The sequence below is a fragment of the Anser brachyrhynchus genome (assembly GCF_964034855.1).
Source record: "Anser brachyrhynchus genome assembly, chromosome: 3".
NCBI lineage: Eukaryota > Metazoa > Chordata > Aves > Anseriformes > Anatidae > Anser > Anser brachyrhynchus.
The window spans coordinates 90,195,709-90,209,369 of NC_137696.1; the positions used below are offsets into that span (position 1 = coordinate 90,195,709).

The window sequence follows — 13,661 nt, forward strand, 5'->3', positions numbered from 1 at the left end:
GAAGAATAAAAATAGAGGATAAAATGTCTGTTTTGGATGAGAAATGCTTCAAGAAGCATTTGCCTGTTACTCACAGTGCTTTGCCACCATACCATTATTAAATCCACAGCCAAAGCATGTCAGTATCAGAAGTAGGAGCCAGGGGACTGCCAAACTGAGGTGCTCAGTCCTTTCCTGACCACTGTGGTTTCAGGTACCTCAGTCCTTTCATTAGCTGTTTAATTGTCCTGCAAATGTCTTGAGTCAATATTTTTATTTCCTGACTCTACCTGCCAGTGGTGAACAATCTGCTCCCCTTTTCAGAGCATCTGACTAAATTTAACAGGCAGGACGAGGAGGACACGCCTATGCTTGCTGGACTGGAAAACTGTAAGTATATTTAACAATTTAAAGTATGCATGCAGACCTTGAAAACAACTACTTTGTTCTGAATTGGACTACTGTTCTGCTGACTTTTTTTTTTTTTTTAATGTTGTGGAAATAAAAGGGTTCAGATTATATTGGAAATGTGTAAAAAGAAGAACGTTGTAGCTCCATAAACAGATTGAAGTATCAAAATGAATATTTGGAGGGTCTCATATTTTATATTTTCTGAAGTGGGAAATCAAATTGGTTCTTCATTGCTGACCAATGACAGCTGGAAATGAGTGATTTATTTTTACTTCTATCTTTCATCCTCTTCTGTATAACCTACGCAAAGTTGATGTGAACTAGCAGTTCATCTGAAAAATCCTGAGTGACTTCAAAAGGCCCATCAGCTCTGCTGAGTTTACTCAGAAGAACACAAATCAGTTCCTCAAAACTTCATAATACAAAAAAATACAGTATAGCAGAACCGTATTGTAACTAGCATGTACTCCATGTGATGTCCAGGTAATCATCCTTGTCTTTCTGACGAAATTTTTGAAAATGTGAGATAATGCAATGTTGAAATCTGGTTTGTAACAGCAAACTTCAGGTATAGAGCTTGCCCTGTTGGATACCAAATAGTACCAAACTAAAATACTTTTCCTTAAAACTCCCTGTCCAAAATCTAGGCATTAATGCACTTTCTTTTTTTTTGGTCATTTGGCATTGTTATTAGTGAAGAAAGGGAAAGAAGAGGCTCGTAAGCATGCTCTACTGCACTGATTCAACACTTGTATCAACAAAATTGATCCGTTATTCTTTTTTGGTGGAAATCAAGCCTTTTAGAAAGCAGTGCTGCAGAAAACAGCTGGATTTATACTCAAAGGAAAAAGATGATTTACTGTATCTTTGTTTTGGAGGGTTTAGAGGAATTCAGTGGGCAGGCTCTGTGGTTCCATAGGGACAAGCCAGCCCTGCCAGTTCTGAATTAAACCCAACAAAAATGGGAGCTGCACATATTAGTGAGACAGCCATCACATAAAAATATGGATCGGATGGGTTTCCCTTGTTGTACATCCAATTTTAACAATCCCAGCTTTTTATTATTGTTATTTTAAAAATCCCAGCTGAACTGTGTTTTCAGGAAAAGAGGAACAGAAACGGCAGAAACAGGTATGGCTGGGGCCTTTGCCTTTTAAATCTTGCCTATGGTATGTCGGCACCTCCACGCTGTGCAGCCACTGACATTAATATCTTCTGAAGCTGCTGGAATCTCCCTTTCATAATCCAAGGAAGCCAGAGAGGATGCTGTTGACCTACAGACATGATAGTAGTGGACAAAGTCTGGACCTTGGATGTTTGAACGTGTAAGTGGGCTCTCAGGAACAGAGCCCTGCATTCGATCAGTGGCACAGACTACAAATGCCTATGAACAGTGCTTGTCTGACTGCTGTTTTTCACCAAGCCAAACAAAACACTATTGGCGGACTACAAAACAGATGAACATGCTCCTATTTTTTGGCACATGAAAGGAAACCTGCTTTACCCAGCCACATCTGTTTCTTTGATTTAACTCCATGCTCATTCCTGTTAGCTTTGGACGAGTGGTTTGGCAAATACACTGCAGCCTGCTTCACTGAAAAAAAAAAAAAAAAAAGAAAAAAAAAAAAAAGAAAAAGGGCTTCCCGGGGAAATAAACCCCTGTATGAGACTTTGATGTGAATATATTTAACAAATTGTTTGATTAACCCCTCCTCCTCACCAGTGACCGCATTCTGGGGTGGAGCACAAACCTTACTTTAAGGAACCTGGTTCTTCACAAATAAATTGAAGAGGAGACCTTTCTCTCCAGTCACCCTAGATGCTCTCACAGCAGGATCATGATTGTTCACAAGATGCTTGCAGAGAAGTAGCAAATATATCCTGCTGGTTTGTAATGTAATTCCAGTGCAAGAGGTAAGACTCAAATGTAGCACAATTCATTAATCTCTAAACCGTGCAATTGCACAAGCTGCAGGAAAATTATAACTTCTGGAGAGGGCACTCAGAAAGGGAAAAGAGAGAAGCAGAGAGAAAATTAGAGTTTCAGAACACAGAGGTTACTAACTTAGAGCAGAAAACCAAAACTAAAAGTAGAACTGGACACAGGGTGCACATACCACACACACTTTTTAAAGATAAATTGAGCAGATCATAAGAGATGCTCATAAACTCTGCATTTATCCTGTGCTCACAAGCTGGAACTAGTCAAACAATCAGCTAGCAGCTAAACATATGCAGCACTGCTCACATCACTTTGATGCTAAATGAACCCTCGATAGAGACCATTCAATGCACAAATTGCTGGGTGTGTCTGAAGTCACAACAACAGACATTTGAAAAATCACTTTAAGAACACCCAGCATCAAGCTGGGAGCTGGGGGGAGGATTTTTCCATGATTAAAAAAAGTGACTACAATTATTCTGTCAGCAAATATTTAGCCCAATGCTTTCCCCGAGAGCCAGCGGCCAGACCCCACAGTACTGTGCTCGTACACCAGAACTGGGCTGAACTGTGGGAAAATAAAGCATGCCAAGAAGGGGCAGGCAGTTATCTTGAATTCACGCTGATCTGGGTTGACAAGAGTACCATCCCTTCTGTACATGGCCCGTAAACACCCATAGGAATGCAGTTTTGGTGACAGAAACAGAGAATCCCGCAAATGTGACTATAAATATGATGTGGGTCAGGGAACTTGTTTAAACATACTTTATGGCTTGAGGTGTCATCCAGACAGAAAGCACAAACAAGCTGCAAATAGCAGGCCCCTGAGCCTGAAGACTTTTGAATGAGCAAATTCTTCAAAACAGGGTTTCAGCATAATTTTGATGACATGCAGGCCTCGAACTAGAGATCTGCATGAGGGTAAATTCTACAATTCCCTCAAAAACTAATGGTAAGGCCAGTCTCTGGGTAACAGGCTATGACTGATGCAAACTCCTTTAGATGGATGATAGATAGATAGAAAGATAAAAAGAGTGGCCAACTAGTAAACACTGGAGCCGACAGTGTCTAAAATGTGAGCTTGAAACATCACTTCCTTGGGTTCACACCCACTCCTTAGTCATCCTTTGTGTTAATTCCCTGAATACATTTGTCCTGGTTTCAGTTAGGAAATTAACTCTGTCCTAACTGAAACCAGGACAACATTCTTCTATATAAAACCACCCCCTGCAGCCAAAATGCAGCAGGCTGGACCTTCAGCGCTGCACAGTCCTTCAGATATCACCATTCCTTGAACCCATTCCCTGCCTGTCTGCCACCAAGGGCATGACACTGGCATCCCCCTGCTCCTTTGTCTTATTTGAGTCTGGTGACTCTCTGCTCCCTTTTTTCTTTAGAAAGTGCCTTCTCTCACTGGCAACCTTCACCCTCTATTCTGCTTTTCAGTACATTTAAATACCCTTCCTTTTACTCATCTGACAAATGCTCCCTCTGCCTTCAGGTTCCTCTCTAAAGCCTTTGAAGACTGCCTATTTTCAGCTCCTTGGTGGTGCTTAGCATGAGTATAGTTGGAGTATGAGCTTACTGGGACAGTGGCTTCCCTTACCTATGTAATTTATAGGCATCATGTTACACTGCAGGGCAAATAAATACTGTTGAAAAATGGGTCTGACAGAAAGACTTACCTTTCTTTCTGTTTTCATAAGCCAACAGGTACTCTGAGTCTTCCGTATGCTGATACTCCTCTATTTTCCCTTTTTTTAAACTGAGTGTATTCCTGAAAATAAAGGAAATTGAGATAAAAATATAGCAAAATCTTACTTAAAAATATTAGTTTTAATGTCACCATTGGATCCAGCATCCCATTCCACATGATCTCATCTTCATTGTCTAACTACTTATAGAGCAAATGTGCTGATTTTTCAAGCTAGTATTAGAATCATATTTTTCCAAGTACCCACCCACTGATACTCTCCACCTTGACATAATGGGATCACTTTTCTTTCCCTTATTATAACGTATAATAAAATATTGGCAACCAGACCCTGGGTCTCTACAGTTGTTGAAGGATTTGGAAAGGTGTCAGTATAGATATTCTGGGATTTATTTTTTTTTTCATTAATGAACTGATGCTGTCAGCATCTTCTATGATGTTTTATCATTGAAATTAAACAAAAACAAAACAAACAAAAAAAAAAGAGAGGGAGAGACATACACAAAGCCTAGTTTCTCTGAAAACAGCAAAAATCAGAAAGGGGGAGGCAATCACTATTTCCAGCTACTGTTCTTCCTCCAACTTGCACATTCGTCTGAATGTTTTCTCTTTCTCTCACACAGATGCCTGGTTTTCTGTTTGTTTCTCTCCCCGTTCCCTGTCTGCTTCTGCTCTTAACACACATGCACACACACATTTTCCTTTCCCCAAACAGGAGAATCCTAGTGTGGCTTTGCATTACATTCCCTACAAATGCTGTCTGACCCAATCTCTAATTAGTCTTGGACAGCCCCTGCTCTTCTGAAAGACTCTGTTCTCATTTCAGCTAGGGAAAACTCTGAATGTTTGTTTATTTTTTCATCTATCCTGAAGAACAGGAGGCTCCTTCTCTGTCCCACTGTCAGGCAGTGCTGCATCCCTGTCCCTGGTTTCCTGCAGCCATTCTCCACCTTCCAGGCACCCAAGAGCCAAACTGATTAGGTCCAGGGCCAACCCCTTGCCATGAGCCCAGATCACTATGACCGCTCTGCACCAGCCCCCCAAAAAAACAGCTACCTATTTTCCAGGCAGACAGAGAGAAAGAAGGAATTTTGTAGAAAAAAACACTGTCCATCAGTGGTGATTTGGGCATCATGGAAGCAGATGGGTCAATGCACTGTGCTGGGTCTCCCACAGGCTCACAGCCAGTCCTACCATCCCCAGCAGGAAAGAAGGCTGGGTGGCAAGTTTGGCCTCTACAACTGAGTTGGCTTCAAATTTTGTCCTCAAAATCTGGAAGGTTGTTTTCATCCTTAAGTATTTCACTGCCCCTTCTACTTTTCACAGTTTTGTACTTTTCTCATAAACACATTCTTTAATTGCTTCATATTCACAGGGATTTCTCTGCTCCTCAAAGGCAGTTTCATATCTACACCCCTCAGACTTTTCAGAAGTCTCTGAATTTTTCTCTGCTGAGAAAAATTAATCAGCAATCCCAGTTTTTTTCTTTGACACTATCTACCAGTTTCAGTGTTTACTGTTAGTCAATGTATTTGGACCACTGCTAAGTTTCTTCTAACATGAGTGTGCTGTCTGTGAGCTGTTTATATATAACTTCTAAAGCAAACATTTTTCAACTTCTATATCTTTTCCCCTTGTACTCACCATTTTCATTTAACTTAGTTTAAGTCATTTTTTTAGTTTATTAATATTTTATTTTTTTAATTCAGAGTAATTTCTTTGTTCAGTTTTTCTACAGAAATATACTGCTCTGCGTTTCCCTCAAAGACAGGGACTGGGAGAGGAAGCTGTGCAAGTGATACCAGTTGCTCTTTTGAAGTTGACATCTAGGCTGGATGTAGTACTGGTCTGTTTCAAAGTTTCATCTTTAGGGGTAGTTTTACTGATATTTCTGTTCAAGATTAAGTCTCTATCATAGTGGCCAATTATTGACTAAATTCGAATTGTTCAGAGTCAAGGCAAGATTTGACTTCTAAATCTTTGCAATACTATTTTGAAGTGTTAAAAATACCATAAGGAAAGTCAAGAAAATTAATTTAAGCTAAGTACAAAACAAAGTCTAGGTTTTATTGGTCTATTTTCGCACAGAAAAGGAGAACCGACATACAAGGGGACACGACTCACATGTTGCAGCAAATCTGCCGCATGTTTAGGAACTGAATCTAGACCTCTGAGTCCTTTTGCAGTTCCTTGAAAACAAACTTCCATGATTCATGTATGGAAAAATGTTCTTGGTGTTCATTTCTAACTTACACAACTGAAGTGGCAATAATGACCTCATTTAACTTTGCCATCAGCAGTATTCAAGTTGTAAAGACTGTTTTTATTAAAAAGAATATGCCTCTGAGCAATCGCCCAGGTGCTTTCACTGGGAAAGCTTGCTATGTAGCTTTATCCAGTAAATCATTTCTGTGTCCTTGTCTACCAGGTCAGAAACTATCAGGAGAAACACCAGCCTATGGCATGGTGTGGGAGCTCCTCCGTGCCTCTCGGCTTTGCACCTTGCTGGCCAGTGCTCACTTTTATCTCTGTTTATGTGGCCCAGGGGACATGGGACTGGACAAAGACTGTCTCACAAGGCTGAGCTCTGTGTTTCCTGAGCTGGCAATGAATCAGGCATGAGGCTGGCTGACAACCCATGCTATCCTCATGTATGCAGCCATGGATCGTTACACAGCAATGAAATACAATATCTTGTTCAAAACCTGTCTTGTTTTATCTGAATCCCTGCTGACTCCACTGGCCCTGAGCCACACTGGTGTTTACTGACCTTTTGGAGCAGCACTGTTGACTGTAGGAACAAAAATAGCTTCTTTCCACGCCTGTGTGCAGACACTGAAGCTGTGGGGTGCACAGTGGCCTTCAGACCCATTGTCAGACCATCACGATGGTCTGGGACAGCCAGCCAGCACTGTCCCTGCTGCAGCAGTTGCCTAGCTTTGAGTACCCCGAACATCTGTGTACTGATAACACGCCGGCTGGTCCCACGCTGCAACATGCAAAGTCTGCGTGGCTTCCAGGCAACAGCACTTCCAGGCTGTGCCTGTGCTACAAGGCAGAGATGATCCCACACTGCTCCCTGCAGACCTGGCCCAAAAACAGACGGTGGCGGTATATAGGATCCCACTACACCTGCGTCCCGGGGCATGCATGGAGTACACAGAAGAAAGGTGCTCACAGTGCCAGACTGTTCATAAGATCCCTGGGTGGATGAAGCAAGCACCCCTGCTACGCACATTAGCTCTGCAATACAACACAGCCTCCGAGCATCTTCCCCAGGTGCCTATGGATATAGGTTAGTGACATCAAATACACTTGCTGAGTCAACAGTGACCACTGGTTAGAAAAACCTAGATTCTAGTTAGCCAAAGTCCTGTGGCAAGGGGTAACAGCATCTCCCCAGTGAGGAGCCCTGAAGTTGTTCTTTTTTCTTCTCTTTTTCCTTCAGCCCATGGGTTAGGAAGGTTTTGCTGCACACCTATAGGGAAGAGGGCTTTGGCTACACCAAGGGTCTTCCTCAAGCTGGCTTAGATGAGACATGTAAAAGTAAAGGGACCCCAACTCAGTCAATACATTAAGACCACTGTTAATTATCTTTTAATGTGGTGTGTCTTTTATAAATTCATTTTTTAAAGTGAGCATTTTTTCAAGTAATAACAAGATTTCTACCTGTCTGTGGTGTGCCTGCACATTGCAGCAGGGGCTTGCCGATGGTCTCTTCAGAGACACAAAGGCCAACACATATGCAGAGCTAGATTTAACTAAAACAAACAAACAATAAAAAGCAATCCTTGCACTTTGATGTGAGAACACAACTATTTCCTCAGTAGTTTATGATCATCCTTCTATCTCGGAGAAGGAGCAGCAGTATCTGGGCCACGTTTGCTGATTTGTGCTGAAAGGCTGGGCTAACAGGGGGTTAGCAGGAAGACAGTTCCAGGATGGATTATCTCTGTGCATAATGGTAAAGAAATGTCACTTATTGCAACTTGTACTGACACCAGGCTTGGAAGGCTGCCTCTGGCTGCAGTTCTTCGGGTGAGCACTGTGGTGTCCTTCCAGGCCTGTGAAAATACATGAGGTTTTGTCCCAGGCATCAGATGTCTTGTCTGATGCTCTGGTGTCCTTGCAGCCCCAACAAAACCTCCCTTACTGTCATTGTTTCCTCTTGAAAACCCACAGCATGAGGAGGCTTCAACTCCCACCCCATAAGATTTGGTTAGCTCACGGTACTCCCACTCCAGGATGCTTCTCACGAGCGTTGAACTGATACTGTCAGACAGAAGAGCAAGACAGATAGCAAGAAGGACCAAGATAAATCTAATTGTTTGAGACATCTGAGACGTGCTGTTTAATTTGTCCATACCATAGAACATGACAAAATAAATTAGTAGCAGAGGAGAATATTGCATAGTGCCATTACAGGGTGAAGATTTTTGTGTGTTTAGTCAAAGTACTGCCTAAGAAGATATTTGAGTGTCAGGGAATATCCATTTCAGCTATGCACTTAATTCCCCATATTCTGCATACCAGGAATTCAGATGTCTTCATTTAAATTCTTCTAACAGTTTTTGCATTGTAACTGTTCCTGTTTGTTTCTCTCTTTTTAAAGACCACAGAACTTGCTAGAAATGCATTGCTGAGACTTATTTTGTTTTTCCTCTTTGGGGGATATAAGCGGTATTAATGTTTCTGTAATAACCAGAATAAAGTCAAGACACAAGAACCCAGAATTCATATTCCTTTGTCAGTTAAATAACCTACTAGAAAAAGGATAAAATAAATTACAGAAAGAAAACAACAGTATGACCATAGAATCCTAGTATTTATTCCTACATAAGCCACCTATATACAGTTGGAGAAATTCCTGTTTTGATTCAAAAATGAGTTTTGCATATATGGTGACCAAATTCTATGAAGTAAGTTACATGTTCAGCTGGTCGGAAGCAAGTCACCGAGTGAATGAGAAGCAGTTAGAGGAGGAACTGACTGATATGCAACCTGTTTTCATTGTAGTCGTGCCATATGGAGCATTTTTCTCTCTCAACCTGTGAATGAATGAGAAGGTTTCATAATATTTGTGCATTGGGTTCATTAGAGGCATCTTCACTCATGTCCCACCAGAGAGTGTCCTTGCAGAAGCAGTCCTGCTTTGACTGTTGCCAACATGTGAAGTCTGGAGGAACTATATTTTGGCCTCTTAAGTGAAGGAACTTTATTTTTGCTCCCCAAGTGACAGCACAGAAAGTGTTATCCATGACTGTGCTCCTTCCCTCACATCACAGGCTGTGCTGCCTCATTCACCTTCTGTACCTGACTGGGAAATGTAAATGACAAGATCTTTACGTGCTCAGAGAAAAATGATCTGAGCTCTAAGAGACATGAACAGGATATCAAATAGCACTCATTTCCAGCAATGACATATCTGTTAGAAGTGCTAAGCATCTGTGTTGTACTAATTTCTCTGACAGTAACCTATCGAGGTAGCTGAGAGAGAGAGAGAGCAAGAAAACATAAGGCAAGTTCACAGAAGTATTTTAACTTGGACTTGTAGGATATATGTAATTGCCCTTTGAGAGAAACCCCTTGACAGCATGTAAAGAGAACTTTACAATTGCAGAGCAGGTGTGTACAAGGCTGCTTTCTGCAGTACATGTGCTCCCCAAATCTCAGTCAGACCCAAAGGCTTTGCCATTGGCATTTCATTAGGTGACTCCATGCCTGTAAACAAAACTGTGCATAGAAATTGCAGAAGGTCTTCTGGCAGCTGAGGCAAAAACGATCCTGTCTTCCTTTTACAAGGGACATAAACACATCTCATGTGCTTCCTATGTTGATCTTTCTCAGGAAAGCATTGAGAAACTGCTCAAAGGGCAGACAGTGAGCTCTGTAGGGACTGTAGCTTAATGGGAGATGGTTGCTCTAAAGGTGGCTGATGCCCATGCCTCTGCACAAGGAAGTCCTAATTCTACCCATCCATGATAAGTCTTCACACAGATGCAGACCTAGACAAAGCACTCCAGGCTCGTTTCCTGTCACACAGTTGCTGTGTGCTAGCTAGGAATTTTAATCCTTCATAAAAACAGTCTCCTTGGATTCCACAAATGATATAGAAATATTTCTGCAGATGAGAAAAAAAGAGAGGTAAGCTTTAAAGAAGTCAAGCATGAAAAAGATCCACCTATTGCAGAGTCTGCAATTTGCTGCACTAAGAGATATTGAAAGAAGTTGGTCGTTTCTTTAAAAAGCACCTATACCCAGCAGATATACCATATATATATATATATATCATATATACCATAGCAGATTTTGCTATTCGGTGTAAACATGTGGAGATGGTAAGACCACTCTGAGGAAGAAAATGTTTTCTCTCGAAACACTGATATAGCACATAGGCCAGACATTTCTGTTAATATTAGTCAAAAGGACAAAGAGAGCTTTAGAAACCCAGTCTGTGATAGTAGAAGCAAAGGAAAAAAAAAAAAAAAAGGCAGGACAAAAAAAAAAGAAAGAAAAAGAAAAAAAGAAACACTGAAAAAACAGCTCCATTGAGATCCTGGGCTTCAGGCCATACCCAGCACAGCTGCAGCAACGAAACCAAGATACCACAGGAACAGAAAAGAAGGGTCTACTTATCCAGAAACAGGGAGAGGAAAAACAAGTCCCTAGGAAGCTGGGGAAGCAGCAGGGGAAACATCTTGAAGCAGAGAGCTGCTTTGATCCTAATGATAAATCAACATCGCCAAAATGGATGAGCCATTTGGACCAATTCCCTGCTGTTTAAGGATTTGTCCTTGAAGTGATGAGCGCATGTGAAAACCCACATATGCACTGAGGAAGGGAAGGCAGATGACATCAGGCTTGAATCCAGATTAGAAAAATGTGCATGAAAGAGCAAGGGGAAAATAAAAATAAAAATAAAAAGAACTTACATTGCACCGTAGGAAAGTTTGGTGTTCCCTTCCATCCCTCCAACAGACGGGTTTTTTGGCCCCAAATGATGAACACCACATGCTATGGATCATCTGCCTCTCTGTGTACCCGGGCTGTCTTAGATCTCAGCCTAGCAGGAAGGTTGAAAACAATTGGTAGCACTGGTGCTCCGCACAGGACTAGTGTTCCACAGTGCTTTGGCTGGCACAAGCTACCCAGCTGTCCGGGCTGACAGAGGCCACTGTCTTGGGCTCATCTGCTTCTCTGTGTCCATCACATGGACCACAGTGGTCATTTCCTGGGCATTCATGACAGTTGGTAAAACAAACCTTAAAAAAAAAAAAAAAAAAAAAAAAAAAAAAAAAAAACACTTCCAAGACATGTAAATGATTTTCCCTCACAGATTAAAGTTCATATTTCACCTTAGCTTTGCTTCTCTACAAAGGGCCATCTTCACCCAAACAGGAATTTAAAAATTAATATCAAAAGATGTACAAAACCGGTAATTTACAATGTCAGACCCTGACATTTTCCAGCACCTGATGGATGCTACTGTAACGATCACATTAATTTCTAAAATTGACATCATAATGGTTCACATAGGCTTTTTAAAAATACTTCACCCCTTTCAAATGATCCATTAAAAGTTATTTTCAAGACAAGACACTTTTCATTTTTATGCTGGTGCCATCACCATACAACATACATAACAGGAGGTTTTTACACAGGTGGTTTTTTTTTGTTGTTGTTTTTTCTAATATAAAAACATACCTTAGATAGCTGATTTTGCAGCTCGTGTTGGATTGTTTGTTGCTTCCAATTATTAAAAACATAAATTGTGATAGCAACACTGCATGTGTTTTAGCTAGGAAGAAGTTAGGAGACAAAATGCCGAGAATTGTAGACTGTATGCATCCAAATCTCCCTACGTTCAGGAAAATAAAAATACATCTAAGTGAAAATGTTATCACATCTTTGTCATCATTTCATTACCAAAGTCAATGGGTAGTGATATCAGAATACATGCAACATGATGTTTTGACTGTTGCAGTACTGTTAAATAAACATAGGGATAACATTCCTTCTCAAGGATAATAATAATGTTTTCAGCAACTCAAATAAGTTCATTTTTCTAAAGCTCGAACAGACCCAGCTACCAAACATCCATATCAGAAAGTATAGTTGTGTTCACAGGGGTATTTTGTAGCCTTTATCTGAAGCATCCCCACTCTAGTTGATTTGACTGAAGTCCTTTTAACTGGAATTTAAGTTAGAGAGAAATGCTGGGGAGTTACCAGCCAGTCCTTCCTGCCCCACATTTAAGATATAAAGAAGTGTAGAACATGTGTGGATCCAAGAGCTCTCTGCAGCTACTGAATATTAAGAGGAGGCCTGAGCATGCCCCACCTGACTCCATGGACTGCTACACCTCTGCCAGCCCAAGCATAGCTGACAGCTGCTTCAGGCCCATAGGCTCTCTGCAAAACCTGGACACACAAAAATATGTTTTGGTTGTTTACTAAACATAATGATATTCTTTTTTAAAAAGAGTGGCCTCTTGATTGGTTTGCATTTCAGTGTTTATATCTCACCGGTTCCCACAGGAAATCTGCCATAAGAATTTGAAACTGAAGCAGACTTGATTGTGTACTTCTGAAGATTACAGAAATGTGGGTTGAAACTGATATAAATAAAGAAACACATCACTTTATTTTTCCTTTTTGCTCTAAGGCTTTTTGTCTATATAAATTAAAACATGGAGTTTTTTTAAAGATGTGTCTATCTCATCCTAACATAATTAATATTCTGTAAACTCATCTGTCCTTATAGAGCATGACCTTTAATGTTATGTTTTCATTATCTTAATCACCGTGAAGACAGGCTGCCTAGAAAGTGAACAGTGGCCATGGCAAACAAATATCTTAATGAGATCTTGAAGATCTGTACAGTAGAGTAAATTAGAGAAGTTTCATGTATGATTTCATTATATACATCTCAATAATAGCAGCAAAGAAATCTGGCTTATTTTGTATATGTTGAATTAAAGACATTTTTCAATTATCCCAGACACTGTGCAACCAGATAGCCATGCTTTTATAGAAACATATATAAAGCAAGAACTCAAACTTACCCACTGTTGTGGTGATCTACTGCATAGATTTACATTGGCAATGCCATAGAAGTCATGCACACTGAAATAATTAATTTGAGTCTAATTTTTCTCTCTGGATTTTGCCATCTGATTACCATTTTTTCGTTATCTTTTTACAGGCTCTTTGAAGGTGGTATAAATTGCATCTAGCTCTGATTAATGGGGGGAAAATGCTAGAAAATAAAACCTTCACTCCAGCCGGAATGTAAATGAAGCCTTTCAAAATAGTGCAGTTTTTAATAGAAACAAAATGGATTAATTTAACCTAGAATCTTACATATGCAGACAAAAAATTGGTTACCTAAATAATCTCAGTTTGTCTCTGCTACAGTCCTTGATAGAAGGCAATGGCTATATCAGTTTGTTGTGCTGCCAAGACAATAATCTTGTTTTTCAAAGTTACGTGTAAAGTAGACAGCACCAGCAGTGTGTCAGTACTGTGCAATCTGAAGGCTCGAGCTGGCAGCAATTACTGCCAAGTGTATACCACGTGAGGGCAATCTTCAAATCCGTAAATGGAAATCAGATGC

At 40.6% G+C, this 13,661-nt stretch overlaps 1 long non-coding RNA gene across 3 annotated transcripts in view; it reads right to left on the minus strand.

Moving 5' to 3' along the window:
• Positions 1-12,984, minus strand: part of LOC308192161 — a 28,740-nt gene extending 15,756 nt beyond the window's left edge. Inside the window, exons 1-2 of one of the 3 annotated variants that reach the window (XR_013948597.1) lie at positions 10,979-12,984; positions 4,018-4,109 (exon numbers count right to left, since the gene is read on the minus strand). This is a non-coding gene — a long non-coding RNA (uncharacterized lncRNA). Of the gene's footprint in view, positions 1-4,017; positions 4,110-4,547; positions 5,060-6,816; positions 9,435-10,978 lie in introns of those variants that run through there. The other 2 variants (XR_013948598.1, XR_013948599.1) reach the window with 2 other exon arrangements.
• Between the last annotated feature and the right edge of the window lie 677 nt (positions 12,985-13,661).